We start from the raw sequence: 15,753 nt of genomic DNA, 5'->3' as shown, positions 1-15,753 counted from the left end.
CGGTCCACATAAAATTTGTTCGCAAAAGCAAACCCTAACAATTCGAAATCCTCAGGATGGACAGGGAGGAGGTGGAATGCTGATTTTATATCACATTTCCCCATCAGGGCACCGATCCCACAGCCCCTGACCATGGTAACTGCACAGTCAAATGGGGTGTAGCGCACCGAACAGAGGTGATGTGGGATAAAATCATTTACTGACCGGCCATGGGGATAGGAGAGATGATGGATTAGACGGAACTCACCAGGTGTTTTCTTTGGAACAATGCCCAGAGGAGAGACACGTAGGGAGGCAGTGGGTGGTAAAGGGAAGGGGCCTAAAACCCTGCCAGCCTTCCTTTCCTTGTCTATCTTCTCCTGGACTACCTGTTCCATGCCCAAGACAGACTTAAAGTTCTTGGACCGGAATGCGCGCCAAGGTCCAGTGTAAGGGATCCGAAACCCCAAAGTAAAACTTTCCAAGAGAAACTGAGCATCTTTAACTGAGGGGTAAAACTCCAACAAACGCCGTAACTCTGGCAACTTAACTGGGCTGGGGCCCTTTTCCTTGAGTTGCCCTTTGAGGCCCTTGCCTCCTGGGGCCGGGGGGATCTCTATTCCCACCCCTAAAGAAACGTCTCCTGGGGCAGGCAGTGCAGGCATGTTGTCCGCCACACATAAAACACTCGTGCCTAAACCGGCATGAGCTGCGACTGCAGGAACCACGGGAGCTGAACTCCCAGCAGAGCAGGCGGGATTGAACCCCCTGGCCCGCGGTCCCGTGGGCAGGGGGGAATGGTGATTGCCTGGTCAGAAGGTGGCCGCTATCGGTTCTGTCACCGGGTGATGGCCTCAAATGAGATATGAACTGTAACCACAGGTCAGCCTCCTTCTTATCCCAGGGGAGGGAAGTGTCATATGCAGCCCTCATACGAGGGCTCATCGTATGAAAGCCAAGCCACACCCTGGAACTCTGTGTATGCTCTACAAATGATGTCAAGATATTTAATCATGACAGAGCACTTCTGTGGCTGCTTTTGCAAGATTACCCCCAGATAAGTCAAGAAAGCAGGAAGCCAGTTGGCCCAATTACGTTCTACCCTGCGCCTTTTAGGCTTGTCCCCTTCCGTGTCTTCCCCTTTCTCCTTTTCTTTCCTCACAGGCTCCCTATACAACAGGGAAAATAGATCGATGTAGTCACCTGTCCATATCCTTTCCCTGGTTGCCGGCAGCAAGTGAAACCCTAAGGGGTCAGAAGTCTCTCCAAAAGGAAGAGCTCCTTCACTAATATGCCCCAGGGGGTCAGTTGAAGTCGCCATTGGGTTAACACCAGATGGAGGAGCGGGACGCGGGAAAACTGATTCCCCTGCCGCAGTTTCAATCAGTGAGGATCCCCACACCTGGTCACAAGCCTGTAGTGAGGTGGGTTGCTGGCCTTGATAGCCCACCCCTGGGGGTTCCGATACAGCCTGTTCCTCATCCACAGCCCCAACCGGTGCTGAGAAGGGCCAAGCCTGCCCTGGCCCCCAATATGGGTAACCCCATGTAGGCCAACCCCACACGGGACCTGGTCCTTGTGAGTGTCAGCTCTACACTGCATCAGCAGTGTCAGGGGGGGCTGGAAATTCCTGGGTCTTTGGCAGGGAAGGAAAGTCCTTAGCCAGCAGTCGGGTTGTAAATCTGCCAGGCCTATCCAAAGCGTACTTGCCGAGTCAGAAGTCCAGAAGCGAGGTCAGTGGAGGTCCGGGATCAATTGCCAAGGAGGTCAGTCAAAGAGATGCTGCAGGGAAACTAGGTCTACACAAAGCCACGCCTGACGTTGCAGTCAGCAACAAGCTGCAGCCAAGGTGTGCCTTATAAAGAGCAGGATGGACAGCAGGTGTGAGCCCTCAGCGTTTGGGCCTTAAGGAGACAGGCCTGCCTCTCTTCTGCCTGACCTTCTGCTGTCTACGTTCTGCAGGTGAGGGGGGAGTATCCTGTTCACTGTCTGTGTCTGGCTGCAGGGCCTCTGCTGTCCCTGGGGTGCTCTGCAGCTGAGGGGCAGAAGGAGCTGGATTCTCAGGAGGCTCCTCCGTGTCTCCTGCTGCTCCTGGGTCTGCTGCTGTTACTCCCGAGTCATCCTCATCTGAGGAGTCCTCTGACGGGGCCATGACACTATCCCCCGCCCCACGACCAACCCTCCGCCTCCCACCAGGGCCTGGCTTATCCGGGTAGCGCTGGTGGAAGCGCCGGACCAGACGAGCGGCATGCACCTGCGTCGCCTCTTCCCACGAGCGTTCCTCAGGGCCGTACCCCTGCCAGTCTGTGAGGTACTGGAGGCGGCCCCGATGCCTCCGGGAGTCCAGGATCTGTGCCACTTCAAATTCCTCCTCCCAGTTGACTTATATTGGTGGCGGGGGCGGCGGTTTACTACTCAAGGGGTGAGGCGGGACAGCGGGAGTCAGCAGTGATCTATGGAAGACAGGGTGAATGCGGAAGGAGGCAGGGAGTTGGAGCCGGAACGCCACCGGGTTAATTTGCTGGGTGATCCGGAAGGGACCTGCATTCCGAGCCTCTAGCTTGTGAGACGGCCGTTGCGAACGCAGGAATTTGGTTGAGAGCCATACCCGGTCGCCTACCTTCAGCGGCGGGCCTGGTTGGCGGTGGCGGTCAGCAAAGCGCTTATACGCGTCCTTGGCCTGCTCCAGCTGCTCCTTCAGGACTGCCTGCAGGGCCTGCAACTCCTGCAGCATGACATCCGCAGCGGGGACCGGCGACGGGGGTCGCACTGAGGGGAAGAATCGGGGGTGGTAGCCGTAAGAGGCAAAGAACGGGGTCTGGTGCGTGGAGGCATGCACGGAGTTATTATAAGCGAACTCCGCCAGCGGTAACAGATCCACCCAATTGTCCTGTTGGAAGCAGGTGTAACACCGCAGGTATTGTTCGACGGTGGCGTTGGTACGTTCTGTTTGTCCATCTGATTGAGGGTGGTGGGCGGAGGACAAGTGGATCTGGACGTTCAGGGCCCGAAACAGAGTCTGCCAGAACCGGGCAGTGAACTGGGCTCCTCGGTCAGAGATCAGGTGGTCGGGGAGGCCGTGTAACTGGAAAACCTGGGTCAAGAACAGTTGCGCAGTTTCTGGGGCAGAGGGTAGTCCGGCACAGGGGAGGAAATGGGCCATCTTGGTGAACAGGTCTACGACTACGAGGATGGTGGTCATTCCCCGGGAGGCCGGTAAGTCCGTGATAAAATCCAGGGAGACCGAGCGCCAGGGCCCGGGGGGGGTAGGCAGTGGGAGCAGGAGCCCCGGGGGCTTGCCGGGGTGGCTCTTGGCTCGCTGGCAGGTATCACAGGCCGCTACATAGTCCTTGACGTCCGCTTGGACCCGGGGCCACCAGAAATCCCGTAGGACCAGGTGGAGGGTTTTATACGTTCCAAAATGCCCTGCCGGCTGGCTGTCATGGCAGAGGTGGAGCACCTCTCCCCGCAGAGCTCCCGGGGGAATGTACAACCGGTTCCGGTGATACAAGAGGCCCTGCTGCAAGGAAAAGGGGCTGTCCTGGGCGGGCATCCCTGACTGGAGCTCTCGCTGCCGGGCCAGGGCGTAGGGGTCCTTTTGCTGCTGTTCCTGCACCCGGTCCAGGAGGGGTTGCGGCTGGTGGGTAGCGGCGAAGTTCTCTGGGCGAAGAATTGGGCGAAGGGGGCGATCGACCTGCTCGGCTCGATATTCTGGCTTGCGAGAGAGCGCGTCTGCTAGGGTGTTTCGGCGGCCAGGGAGGTAGGTGACCGTGAACTGGAACCGGGAGAAAAACAGGGACCACCGGATCTGACGTTGGTTCAGCCGTCGGGCGCTTTGCAGGTGCTCCAGGTTTCGGTGGTCTGTTCGTACCTGGACCGGATGGCGTGCCCCTTCCAGGAGATGACGCCAGGTCTCGAAGGCTACTTTGATGGACAGTAACTCCTTCTCCCAAATGGTTTAGTTCTGTTCCGAAGCGTTGAGTTTCCGGGAGTGGAACGCACAGGGGAGCAGGGACTGCTTGCTCCCCACCGGCTGAAGTAGGACCGCTGCCACTGCCTTATCCGATGCATCGGCCTCCACTATGTAAGGTCGGGTAGGGTCAGGTTGCTGGAGGATGGGTTCAGATGTAAAGGCGTGTTGGAGGCGCCGGAAGGCCTGTTGAGCGGCCTCGGTCCAAACAAACTTCTCTTTGCCTCGAAGCAGGTCTGATATGGGCGTGGTGAGTTCGGAGAAGTGGGAGATGAACAGGCGGTAATAGTTGGCGAAGCCCAAGAAGCGCTACACATCTTTGGGGCTTCGCGGAGCTGCCCAGTGGAGGATGGTCTCAATTTTGGCGGGGTCCATCTGGATACCTGAGGACGAGATCCGATGGCCTAGGAAATCCACGGTCGTGAGGTCAAAGGTGCATTTTTCGAGCTTGGCGAAGAGGCGGCGCTCCCGCAGGCACTGCAGCACCGCTCGAACGTGCTCCTTATGTTCCGAGGGGTTCCGCGAGTAGATCAGGATGTCATCCAAGTAGATCACCAGGAAGCGGTCTAGGAGGTCCCGGAAGATGTCGTTCATGAAGTGCTGGAAGACGGCAGGGGCGTTGCACAAGCCAAACGGCATCACAGTGGTGTACTCGAAGTGCCCATAACGGGTGCGGAAGGCCGTCTTCCACTCATCGCCCTCCCGCATACGCACCAGGTTGTAGGCCCCTCTCAGGTCTAGTTTGGTGAAAATACGAGCGCCCCGCAGCCGCTCTAACAGTTCTGGGATCAGGGGCAGAGGGTAGCGATTCCGAACTGTAATCTGGTTGAGGGCGCGGTAGTCATTGCACAGCCGGAGTTCCCCACATTTCTTTTTGACAAAGAGGACAGGGGCGGCTGCAGGGGACGTGGAAGGGCGAATGAACCCTCGGTGCAGGTTCTTGTCGAGGAACTCTGAGGGCTGCCAGTTCGGGTTCTGACAGGGAATAAAGCCGGCCCACGGGAATCTTGGCTCCGGGGAGCAGGTCAATGGGACAGTCGTAAGGACGATGGGGCGGCAACTGGTCTGCCTCTTGCTTCCCAAACACATCTGCAAACTCCCGGTACTGTTCCGGTAAGGCCTCGGGCACGGAGCTTGCCTCCTGGGTCATCAGGATGCGCTCCTTCAGCCTCCAGCAGTTGGCTTGGCAATAGGGGGATCCGAGGGTCAGTCGGCCCGTGGACCACTGGATGATGGGCTCAGGCCGCTGGAGCCATGCCAGGCCCAGGACGACCGGGAAGTGGGGTGCGGCAGCCAGGTAGAACTGGAGGCTTTCCTCGTGCTCCCCCAGGGCCATGTCAAGCGGCACTGTCTCCTGTACTACAGGGCCTGAGGTGAGAAGCCAGCCATCAATAGTCTCCACCAGGAGGGGGCGGTGAATGGGTTGACTAGGAACCCGGTGGAGCTTGGCAAAGGATACGTCCATAAAATTGCTGGTGGATCCTGAGTCCAGCATGGCGGGTACTTGTAGGGTCCCCCTTCCGGGGACTGTCAGTGCGATCAACACGGTCAGATGCTTGGGCGGTGAGGAACTGAGGTGGCAGGCCCCTTGAACCATGAGGGTGCCCCGGCTCAGGGGCCTGTGAAGGCCGGGGCATGGGCGTTTCCCAAGGCAGGGGCTGTGGGTCGTTTCACGGAACACTGGGCTGCAAAATGTCCTGGGGTCCCGCAATACAGGCAGAGGCCCTGTTGCCGGCGTCGCAGCTTTTCGGCCGCAGAGAGACGTGGCCGAGCTCCTCCCAGCTGCATCGGTTCTGCCGGGGGTGTAGGGTCCTTGCCGACAGGCTCCAAGGGCCCAGCCACTGGGGCTGATGCTCTGTAGACTGGCCGGGGTTGGTTGGCAGCACTCCTGCTTTCCAGCCTCCCGTCAATCTGGAGACACAGGCGTATGAGGGCTTGCAGGGTTCCAGGGCGCTCCACCCTAGCTAGCTCATCCAGGAGGTCATCCGACAGCCCCTCCTGAAACTGGTCCATGAGAGCGGCTTCGTTCCAGCCCAGGGTTTGTTGCAATAGATGAAAGTCTGTTACATATTCCCCCAAGGGGCGTCGGCCTTGCCGCAGCCTGCGTATCCGGCGGTTGGCTGTGGCAGATTGGACTGGGTCCTCGAACATAGCCTTCAGTTCTCTGGTGAAGGCGGCTAGGTCGTTGAGCACGGGGCTCCGCTCGAGGAGCAGGGGCGTGGCCCATCTAGCTGCCGCCCCGGTGCAGAGGTTAATCAAGAATCCCACCCGGGTCTTATCATCTGGGAAGGCCTTTGGGCGTAACTCCATGAAGAGCTGGGCCTGGGCCAAGAAGGCTGAGAGCTGGTCGGAAGCCCCAGTAAATTTCTCTGGGAGAGTCACAGGGCACTTGGCTCTCCCTGTAGGGAGAGGGGGTGGGGCTGCTGCTAGCTGGGTTTGCAAGCCTTGGACGGCCAACAACAGCTGGTCTACTTGTGAGCGCAGGAGCAAGTTTTCCTGCTGGAGTTGCTCCATGGTCAGCACTTCCCCCACTCTTTTGTTGCCTGCTTTGTTTGCGCTGACTGCAAACTGTCAGCTCTACACTGCATCAGCAGTGTCAGGGGGGGCTGGAAATTCCTGGGTCTTTGGCAGGGAAGGAAAGTCCTTAGCCAGCAGTCGGGTTGTAAATCTGCCAGGCCTATCCGAAGCGTACTTGCCGAGTCAGAAGTCCAGAAGCGAGGTCAGTGGAGGTCCGGGATCAATTGCCAAGGAGGTCAGTCAAAGAGATGCTGCAGGGAAACTAGGTCTACACAAAGCCACGCCTGACGTTGCAGTCAGCAACAAGCTGCAGCCAAGGTGTGCCTTATAAAGAGCAGGATGGACAGCAGATGTGAGCCCTCAGCGTTTGGGCCTTAAGGAGACAGGCCTGCCTCTCTTCTGCCTGACCTTCTGCTGTCTACGTTCTGCAGGTGAGGGGGAGTATCCTGTTCACTGTCTGTGTCTGGCTGCAGGGCCTCTGCTGTCCCTGGGGTGCTCTGCAGCTGAGGGGCAGAAGGAGCTGGATTCTCAGGAGGCTCCTCCGTGTCTCCTGCTGCTCCTGGGTCTGCTGCTGTTACTCCCGAGTCGTCCTCATCTGAGGAGTCCTCTGACGGGGCCATGACAGTGAGCTGGCCTTGGCACACTCACCCAAGCTATCCCCAGATCCAGCATCCCGCGACGACTGTTGAGTCGTAGCCCCTGCTTGGTCAGAATTAGTCGCCACCCCAGCCAGCCTGCTGGGCCCCGCCTCGAGGGCATCCAAACGAGCTACAATCAAATTCAAAGCATGGTTAGTGTCATCTGCAGCAGAAACTGAATGGTCACTGACTCCTGAGTTCGGCTGTTGTTGACTCTTCCCCCTAACCCGCTTAGCAAGGGGATTAGCCGGAATAGCAGCCACCCGATCAAGGGTGGCTCGCAGAGAGGAAGATACCAGGGGTGTATGGACGGTAACAGCGGGGGTCGCATTCTGCTGGCGCCTGCCTGTAAACTGTTTAGCATAGGGGTTGTGGGCCGTGGCAGCAGCCACCCGAATGGCGGTGATTTGGTGAGAGGAAGAGGCCGTGGCGGTATGGGCATTAGATTCCACGCCAGAGATCTATGGACCCCTCCCCCTAGCCCGCTTTGCAGGGGGGATGTGAGCTGTGGCAGCAACTAAATGATCAGTGGCAGGACGCCGTGAGGGATCCCCTTCCAATGCTTCCAGGCGTGCCAGGATGGCAGCCCAAGGTGGCTCTTCATCCCCTGCACTGGCAGCCCTGGGAGGGGGCACCAAGACACCCCCTCTAGGGGGCCTGCCCTTTCCCTTCGGCCCCCCTGCCCTTTTTTAGGTGGCATTATTGCGAAAGTGCTCTGCCTAGGCCCGAAGCAGCCACGCAAGGCTACCAAGCCCACCCGAGGGGGGGGGACTGACCAAGAGGCCCAGAAAGAGGCTTACTTGAGGCCGGGTTATCTGTTGAACGCTCCCTAGTGGGGAGAAATGGCCGATAAACCCCACCCACTGGGTATGGGGACAGGCTGAAAGGCCTGGTAGATGGGCCTCGTGAAGGAGCAGGCGGGCCTCGTAAGAGGAAGGCCCGAGGCCGCAGCCTCCGCCTGGCTAACGGCCCAAAAACTGGGCCACATGAAGGAGCGGGCCTCATAAGGGAAGGCCAGGCCGCAGCCTCCGCCTGGCTAAAGGGCCCGAAAAACTCCAGAAGATCTTCCCTGCTGAAATAAGTCCTGGAGCTGCAAAAACAAAATGGCGCACGCCGCGATCGTGCCGTCTAAAATGGCGCCCGTCGATCCACAGCCTGATGCTCTCCAATGAAGCTCAGGCTGCCGAAGAAGAGAAGAGGTGGCTGAGGGGCCGGCGCGAGCTTAAATAGGCTCGGCCGCCTGTCATCCGCGGCGCACCTTGATGGCATCACGCCAGTCCTGGCGCACCTACCCTTCCTTGTAGGGCTTCAATCCCGGGCCGCAAATCTCGCCCTGCGACGGTAAGTACCTTGCGGAGCGGGAGTTCTGGAGCTCAATGGAAAGTGGACTGAGGCCCACAACTGGTTGTCACCCCACCATCTGAGAAATGCTGGATTCTATTTTAAGTGTGGCTGTACCATAAAGGCACGATACTGGCAATGTTACTGTCCCTAGTGTGGAATTCTCCATTTTCCTAGTTGCTGCACCGTGGCTCAGCTTTTTCATGGAACTGTCTCCCAGTTCAAGATCTTCTTCCTAGACCCCATGTGATGTTTGAAATTAGGGTTCTTTGATCCAATATAGATAATTTTGCACTCACTTACATTGAACTTCATGTGTTATTTTAGTGCCTGTTCACCTAGTTTGTGAGATTATTTTGGAGTTCTTCGTAGTCATTTGCATACTTATTGAGTTCAATGAGATTTACTAACATACAATTATGCTTAGGATAGGTAAAACTGACTGTTGGGGGGAGGAGATGAAAGGAGGAGGGAGGGGGGGCTGGAGGGAGGAGGAGCGGAGGGCAGGTTTGATCATTTGCATACTCATTGAGTCCAGTGGGATTTACTTCTGTACAATCATGCTTAGAATAGGTGAAACTGACCTGGGGAAGAGTCAGGGAGGGGGAGAGAAGGAGAGGGAGGGGAGGAGATTGGATGGGTGGGCACTGGGCAGAGGGGAAGCCCCTTTTCTTTCCAAAAGGAAAACAATGTGAACAGTATTGTTCTTTTTCAGGGGTTCCCCCACCTTTTTATTCTACAGTAGGCACATGTAGCCTCCCACTCAAATTTAAACCAAAGCTGTCACTGGCTGCATCCACACCAGACTTTTATTTTACTTTAGACAGTCATGACTTCTCCTAAAGAATCCTGGGAAGTGTAGTTTGTGAAGGATGCTGAGAGTTGCTAGGAGGTGCCCTATTCCCCTCACAAAGCTACAATCCCCAGAAGATGGGCTGACTGTTAAATCACTCTGGTCACTGGAGCTTTTTTAGGGGAATAGGAGTCTCCTAACAATTCTCAGCGCCCTTCACAAACTACATTTCCCACTATTCTTTGGGGGAAGCCATGACTGTCTAAAGTGAAATAAATGTCTGATGTGGGTGTGGCCACCTGATTAGTCAAGCCAAACAGCTGTGAGTCTGGCTTTTAGAACACTGACAGTTGGTTCTTACTGAGCATGCCCAACACTATCACTGAGTTCAAGCCAAAATTTCTTAAATTAATTAAAAATCAGCCAGGCATATTTTTAACTTTTAAACTGCAGAAGATGAAGGTCAGACTATGGGGCAAGGTCAGTAATAGGATTACAGGTACTCTGTGAAAATGGCTGATTTTTAATGAATTTCAACAAATTAGGAGGCTACTGCCAGAAAAAAGTCCATCGGGGTCTTTTTTCCCCCTTTTGTTTTACATTTTGGAGTCTCAATTCTCTCTTTTGTGTATCGGTGTGACAACTTAAGACGGTTGTTAAGCAAGTGTTTCTGAGTTTAGGACTATAAGTTTTGTAAGGTTTTGTTTTGAAATGAGCATATGGGAAGCATCAGAATGGCATGAGGGTATTTTCAATTTAACATTGTGGAATGTGAAAAATCCATGCTGGCTATAGTATACAGCCACTCTTGTGGCTGTATAATTTATACAATTTAATTCTGTTAGTTAAAAGACCCAAAAATATCAAGAGCACCAAAGTTAAAACACTTTCTACCAAATGAAAGAACATTTATCTGTACTCAGGAAATCTTAATTCTTCCTGCCAAAAAGTGTCACAGTTCAGTACTATACATGTATATTCCGAGTAAGTATTTTTACGTTAATAAGGCTTACTCCCAGTCCCAGATAAATGGGTATAGGATTGCAGCCTTAATCTAAATGAGTGGTTTCCAAACTGTGGTCAATGGACCACATGATCATGGCATGTCTGTGAGGAACACTTACAATATGAATTATATTGAATTTTATTTATTTATTTATTATTTTATTTAGTTATTATTTGATTTATATCCCACCCTTCCTCCCAGCAGGAGCCCAAGGCGGCAAAGAGAAACGCTAAGAACACTTTAAAACATCATAAAAAGACCTCAAAATACATTAAAACAAAACAACGCTAAAAACATTTTTAAAAAAGCTTTAAAAACATCTTTTTTTAAAAAAAAGAGTTAAAATCATACTATTAAAGAAAACATATTAAAAGCAATTCTAACACAGACGCAGACCGGGACAGGTCTCAACTTAAAAGGCTCGTTGAAAGAGGAAAGTCTTCAAAAGGCTCCGAAAAGATAGCAGAATTCAAATTGTAATACTATAAAATACAATATAAGACATAAAAAAGCAATAAAAATACAATTAAAAAATCATACCATATCTAGCACATGCATTACATTTGCTACAGCAGGCAAGAAAAAAAGCATTTTCAATTGAACATTGCGGAATGCGAAAAATCCCTGCTGGCTATAGTATACAGCCACTCTCGTCCCTGTATAATCTTATTAAGGGGAATTTAATGGTTGCCAGTAACAAGCGGTTCCAGAGTTGCATGGCTGTGTCTCATTTGCCAAGTGCAGCAATATCATGCCGCTTTTTACCAATCTTTGTGTTCCCCATTGTCCATAAAAATAATCACTGTTTGCATGATTGCAGCAAAGATGAGTTCTTAGGATCAGCATGCCTTTGTATGTTACTTTGGGGCCCTATTTCAAACGATAAAATCAGACTGCAAGAAAACCCACCCTCAACTTATTTGAAGATTTTATCCACTTAAAAGCCTAAAAAGATGTCTTAATAATTAAAACCAGAAAAGCACAACTTCAGCAGAATCAGCCTTCACAGGAAAGAATAATGTTAGAGAATTTTCTTGGGCTGGTTGGCTACAAAATCCTTCTTTCTACCTACTGTCTGCCTGGTCCTTTTTCAAAATCTCATCTGTCTACTTGGAGAGTTAATTGCACTTTTTCTGACTTGGTGAAAACCAAGTATTGTCAGTGAGTGATTGACAATAGATTGTTAATGGAGATGTCAGTTACAAGATGGGGGATTTGGCATGCTGTGAAGCTGCCCTTTTGGTGATCAGCGTAGGCATCACAATCGCATTATAAGCAGTTCCCAGCAATATCGTCTAATTGTAGCAAGTAAGGATTCTGTGCCATGATGGAAATGTTAGCAGAGCTCTGTGCTCTTGATCACTTGGCTTGCTGCAATGATAACCTGTGCTCAAGCGTCACAATTCAAGGGTGACCTTCACAGAGCTTAGGAAGAAAATCTTGTTTGCCCAGTGTCCCAGGATAATTAGGGAAGGTTGCTGGAGCAACATATCCTCAGCAAGTAGCAAAGGGACAACCAAAATGCCAGTTGAAGCATTGCAGAGGAACTGGCAAACACCTTTAGGAATTAAAGAATTTTTGTCAGTTACAGCCACATTTATTTTATTTTATTTTTTGCTTTTAATTACAGCTGGTGAAAGTCTGTTGAATAAAGCAGCAAATACAACAAACAAAAGGAAGGACCAAAGTGAGGGAAGGGAGAGAATACAATTACTACTTGGAAGTAAATCTTACTGATTTCACTGGAGCTTAAATTAAAACATTTAAAATGTTTAATGACAAATAATGTGGGAGACATAAGGACTAGAAGTAGTTTGCAGCTCTTAATGATCACTTAAAAGCAGCCATCAGACATTATTTAATATATTTTTGGGCTTGGATTCAAAATGGGGCTATTCCAATATCAGTAGTTGACTTTAGGATTTGGTTGCTTGATAACTGTGGTGTGTAAAACAAGATTCACACCTTGTTACAAACACAAGTTATAATTACAGCCTAAACAATTCAGGACTGTGGAGTCGGTATGTCAAACCTTCGACTCCTCTATTTTTCTGCTGTCCGACTCCTTCATAAATGGCAAATGTATATTAATTTTTCTACTGTCTGACTCCGACTCTGACTCCTTCATAAATGGCAAATGTATATTAATGTATTAATATTAATAAATTAATATTAATTTTATTTTGAAGTCAGAGTCAGTACATTTCTACCGACTCCGACTCCACCCATAATTGCTTCCGACTCCGACTCCACAGCCCTGAAACATTTATCTTTATAAGGATTCAAAGATAAGGACAAATTCAAAATTAATACCTGTGTACTCAGATGATGTGGGAGGTGAAAAGACTTGCAGTTTGTCTCTCTCCTTTTTTTTTTGCAGAGTCATTTCCTTTTCTCTCCCCCCCCCCCGGATTTGGGAAGGGACAAGTATTCTGTTTGGAATGTGCAAAAGGTGGGTGAATACCCAGGAGGACATCCCGTCCCATGAGTCAATCCAGCCATCATTGCTTACTCTCATCTTCAGTCCTTCAAGTGTGACTCTGCAGGCAAAGGAGGTCAGAGAAGTGTCACTGCAGTGTTGCAAGAGAGATTTATAGTAAATCAGGGGATGCCATGGTTCTTACGTTCAAGTGTACCTAAGAGCAAGCCCCCACTTCCCTCCTCCACTTCCCTTATTTGAGTCAGTACCGTACTTGGCTCTTAAATTTATAATGTCCATTCTAGGAACAAGAATCTTTTCTGGTAATCTAAAATTACAAGTTCATAGTCACCCTGGTTAAATACTACAGTACATGCATGTACTGTAAATAACAATTGCCTCTCACTCATTGTGTCAAAGCAACAAATGGTGGCATCTTTGAGAGCTTAGGGAGCCTCTCATTTAATATTTTACATATGTCCAGGCAACTATTTTTCATAGGCTCATAACAATTATCCTCATTCTGTTGTCTTTTACTGTGGTGTGAATCACATTGCCAGATGATTTCCCAAGATGAGTTGTAGATTCTCTGTAATCTATAAAACTGCAGCTATTTTTCCTGAGGTAAAATGTTTCCTCTTTGCCTTGAATGCTGAGCAGATGTTCCTGTAGGTATTTGAAAAGCACAGCTCTTGCTTCTAATTCACATCTCCTTACAAGGTCCAGCAGCAAACAATTGTATACATATAGAATATGGCAAATCAGCCTGGTGGACAATGATCTGTAATGCATTTACTAGGTAGCCAGATTGTCTGAAATGAGACCATGCTTTTACAAAGTAAAGAGCAGAAATACTGTGCACATTTAATTGCAAGCAAGTCAGTGGGACTTATTTCTGGGAAAACTCATTGCCAATCAGTGAGCCTCTTGCCCCTGTTAATTCTGTGCTCAGCCTTTTGCAATAATTTTGGAAATGAAGGGAGGTTCCTATAGAGACCTCTGGAGCTGGCATATGTCTGACAGCTTGTTAGAGTTACAAGGAAGCCTACTTTTTACACCTCTGCAACTTCCCAAGCATGCTTTGCAGTTTTCTGGCCATTTAGAAGCAGCCCTTTCTCAGGTTGGAAGTTGCTGGTTTTACTTACAGCTTCTTCATGCTCATCCCAACATGATGAAGCCAGAGTCATGGCAGTTATTACACATAGTGGGGAACGTTTCATCCCTATAAGGGGGTGGGAACCATAGCGCAGTGTTGACTGAGGAAACACTATGGATGCAGAAGATCCTGGGTTCAATCCCTGACATCTCCAGTGCAAAGGAGCAAGTAGCACATGATTGGAAAATGTTCTCTGCCCAGAGTCTGGATGGAAAGCCTTTGCCAGTCAGAGTTGACAGTACTGGGCTAGGTGCACCAAGGATCTGATTTGGTATAAGGCAGCTTCATAGAGTTTTCTTCTAGCTCTTGTTTAACTCCATGTTTACAGAGTGCAAGGTTTGTTCAAGTACTGAACAAAATATGTAAAACTCTTGATACGTGTGTGTAACATTGGATCCACATGGCATCTGCTTGTTTTGTATTGATATACTACAAACTGAAATGTAGACAGATGTTCACATTTCAAGAGCTTGACACGGAAGATATTCCTTGAGCCAGTCTTTGTTGCCTTCAGATCTGTTTCATGAAACTCTTAAGACTACAGTGATTTATGAGGTTGTAAATGGCATTGACATTAACAATACCTGAGAGATAATGCCTAGATGTAAAGAATTTTGACATGTTTTATTTTCTGCCCACTTTTAGTGTCAAACCTTAAAGCATCCATCAGTGACACTTGAGGAGGGAAAACTTGTCTATTGGTTTGCATGAACTTTAGAAAGCTCCTTCTTTTCATGTTATTACTGGTGGCTGCTTGACATCTATTTTGTTGGCTCACCCTGCCTGTGATTTTATGAATTCTATCTCTTGTTCTTTAGATGCCTCCTTTCAGAATAATACTAGGAGGAGATGCCATCATTATAATCTTCTTTTAAAACACAGAAAATGACAATTCTAATTGTAGAGATTTTTTTCCTTCTTCTCTCTCTATTTCAGCTTATCTAGTCCAGTGACTACAACCTATTTAATCTTATTTTGACTCTGGTGATCCATTTTCAGAACTAAGAGCCTGTTAGAAAATCACAATGTTATTTTCAGTATTGTATTATGATAATTATTATATTAGAGTACAGAAATATCTCTGCAGAACATTTTCCTTGCTTTTTCTATTACTGTAATGGAAAATGGGCTCAGTGAGCCAGGATTTTGACCATGCTTTTTTTTGGGGGGGGGCACTTAGTCATTGTTCTGTATGCAAAGCAAATGCATTGGTGAGTCACTGTCTTCTTGAGATATAGTAAAAGCAGGGAAGTGATCCAGCTTCTTACACAAATATTTTCTTGTTCTGAGTCATTTCTGCTTACCTCATTGACAAAAATAACATTTGTAGCTCTAAAATCTTGTTATCTCTGTCATAAAGTGGTTCTTTAATAAATTCCACATGCAGGTTTTTGTTACTGGTAATGATGTAGGATGCAGCCTGGCCCATAGATTTGTTAGTAGCAAAACTCTGTTGGTGCAGAAATGCAAGCAGTGGTTTATACCATGGCACCTAAAATGACATTTGGGATCCCGCTGTACTTGTGGTATGGTATGTAGCAGGATTGGGGGACCTCTCTACCCTGCTCTTTGCCCTCCTCAAGTGCTTTTGCCTTGCTGGAAAGTATCTTTGAACTATGATGATGACGATGATAATTTATATTTATATTTATTAGTACTTGTTTTTCAAAAATAAAACTCAAAGCAACTTACAAACATTAAAAACACATATAAAAGCAACAATAAAACATCCTAAAATGCTCATAAAATACATAGAAACAAAATCCAACTCATCTCCACCTGGCTAAAAACAGAGAGAATTAAGCTTCAAAGGCTTGGGTGAATAAAAATGTTTTTACCTGGTGCCTAAAAACAGATAGTGATGATCCCGCTTGCTTGCCTGAATGGACAGATGTGTGTATGCATAGAAACCGCTTTTTTTTTTTTTTGCATGG

The 15,753-nt window shown here is 49.5% G+C and overlaps 1 protein-coding gene across 15 annotated transcripts in view; it reads left to right on the top strand.

Annotated features, from left to right (window-relative positions):
- Positions 1–15,753, top strand: part of OSBPL6 (oxysterol binding protein like 6) — a 167,815-nt gene that overhangs the window by 49,013 nt on the left and 103,049 nt on the right. Inside the window, exons 1-2 of one of the 15 annotated variants that reach the window (XM_061608351.1) lie at positions 11,930–11,967; positions 12,625–12,696. The exons of 12 other annotated variants lie outside the window; for them this stretch is intronic. The gene's annotated coding sequence lies outside the window, so the exon portion shown is untranslated. Of the gene's footprint in view, positions 1–11,929; positions 11,968–12,624; positions 12,697–12,720; positions 12,800–15,753 lie in introns of those variants that run through there. 2 more of the 15 variants (XM_061608350.1, XM_061608352.1) reach the window with 2 other exon arrangements.

The sequence above is a fragment of the Rhineura floridana genome, chromosome 2, assembly GCF_030035675.1.
Source record: "Rhineura floridana isolate rRhiFlo1 chromosome 2, rRhiFlo1.hap2, whole genome shotgun sequence".
NCBI classification, from domain to species: Eukaryota; Metazoa; Chordata; class Lepidosauria; order Squamata; family Rhineuridae; genus Rhineura; species Rhineura floridana.
This window is presented reverse-complemented; position numbering and strand designations above follow the sequence as displayed.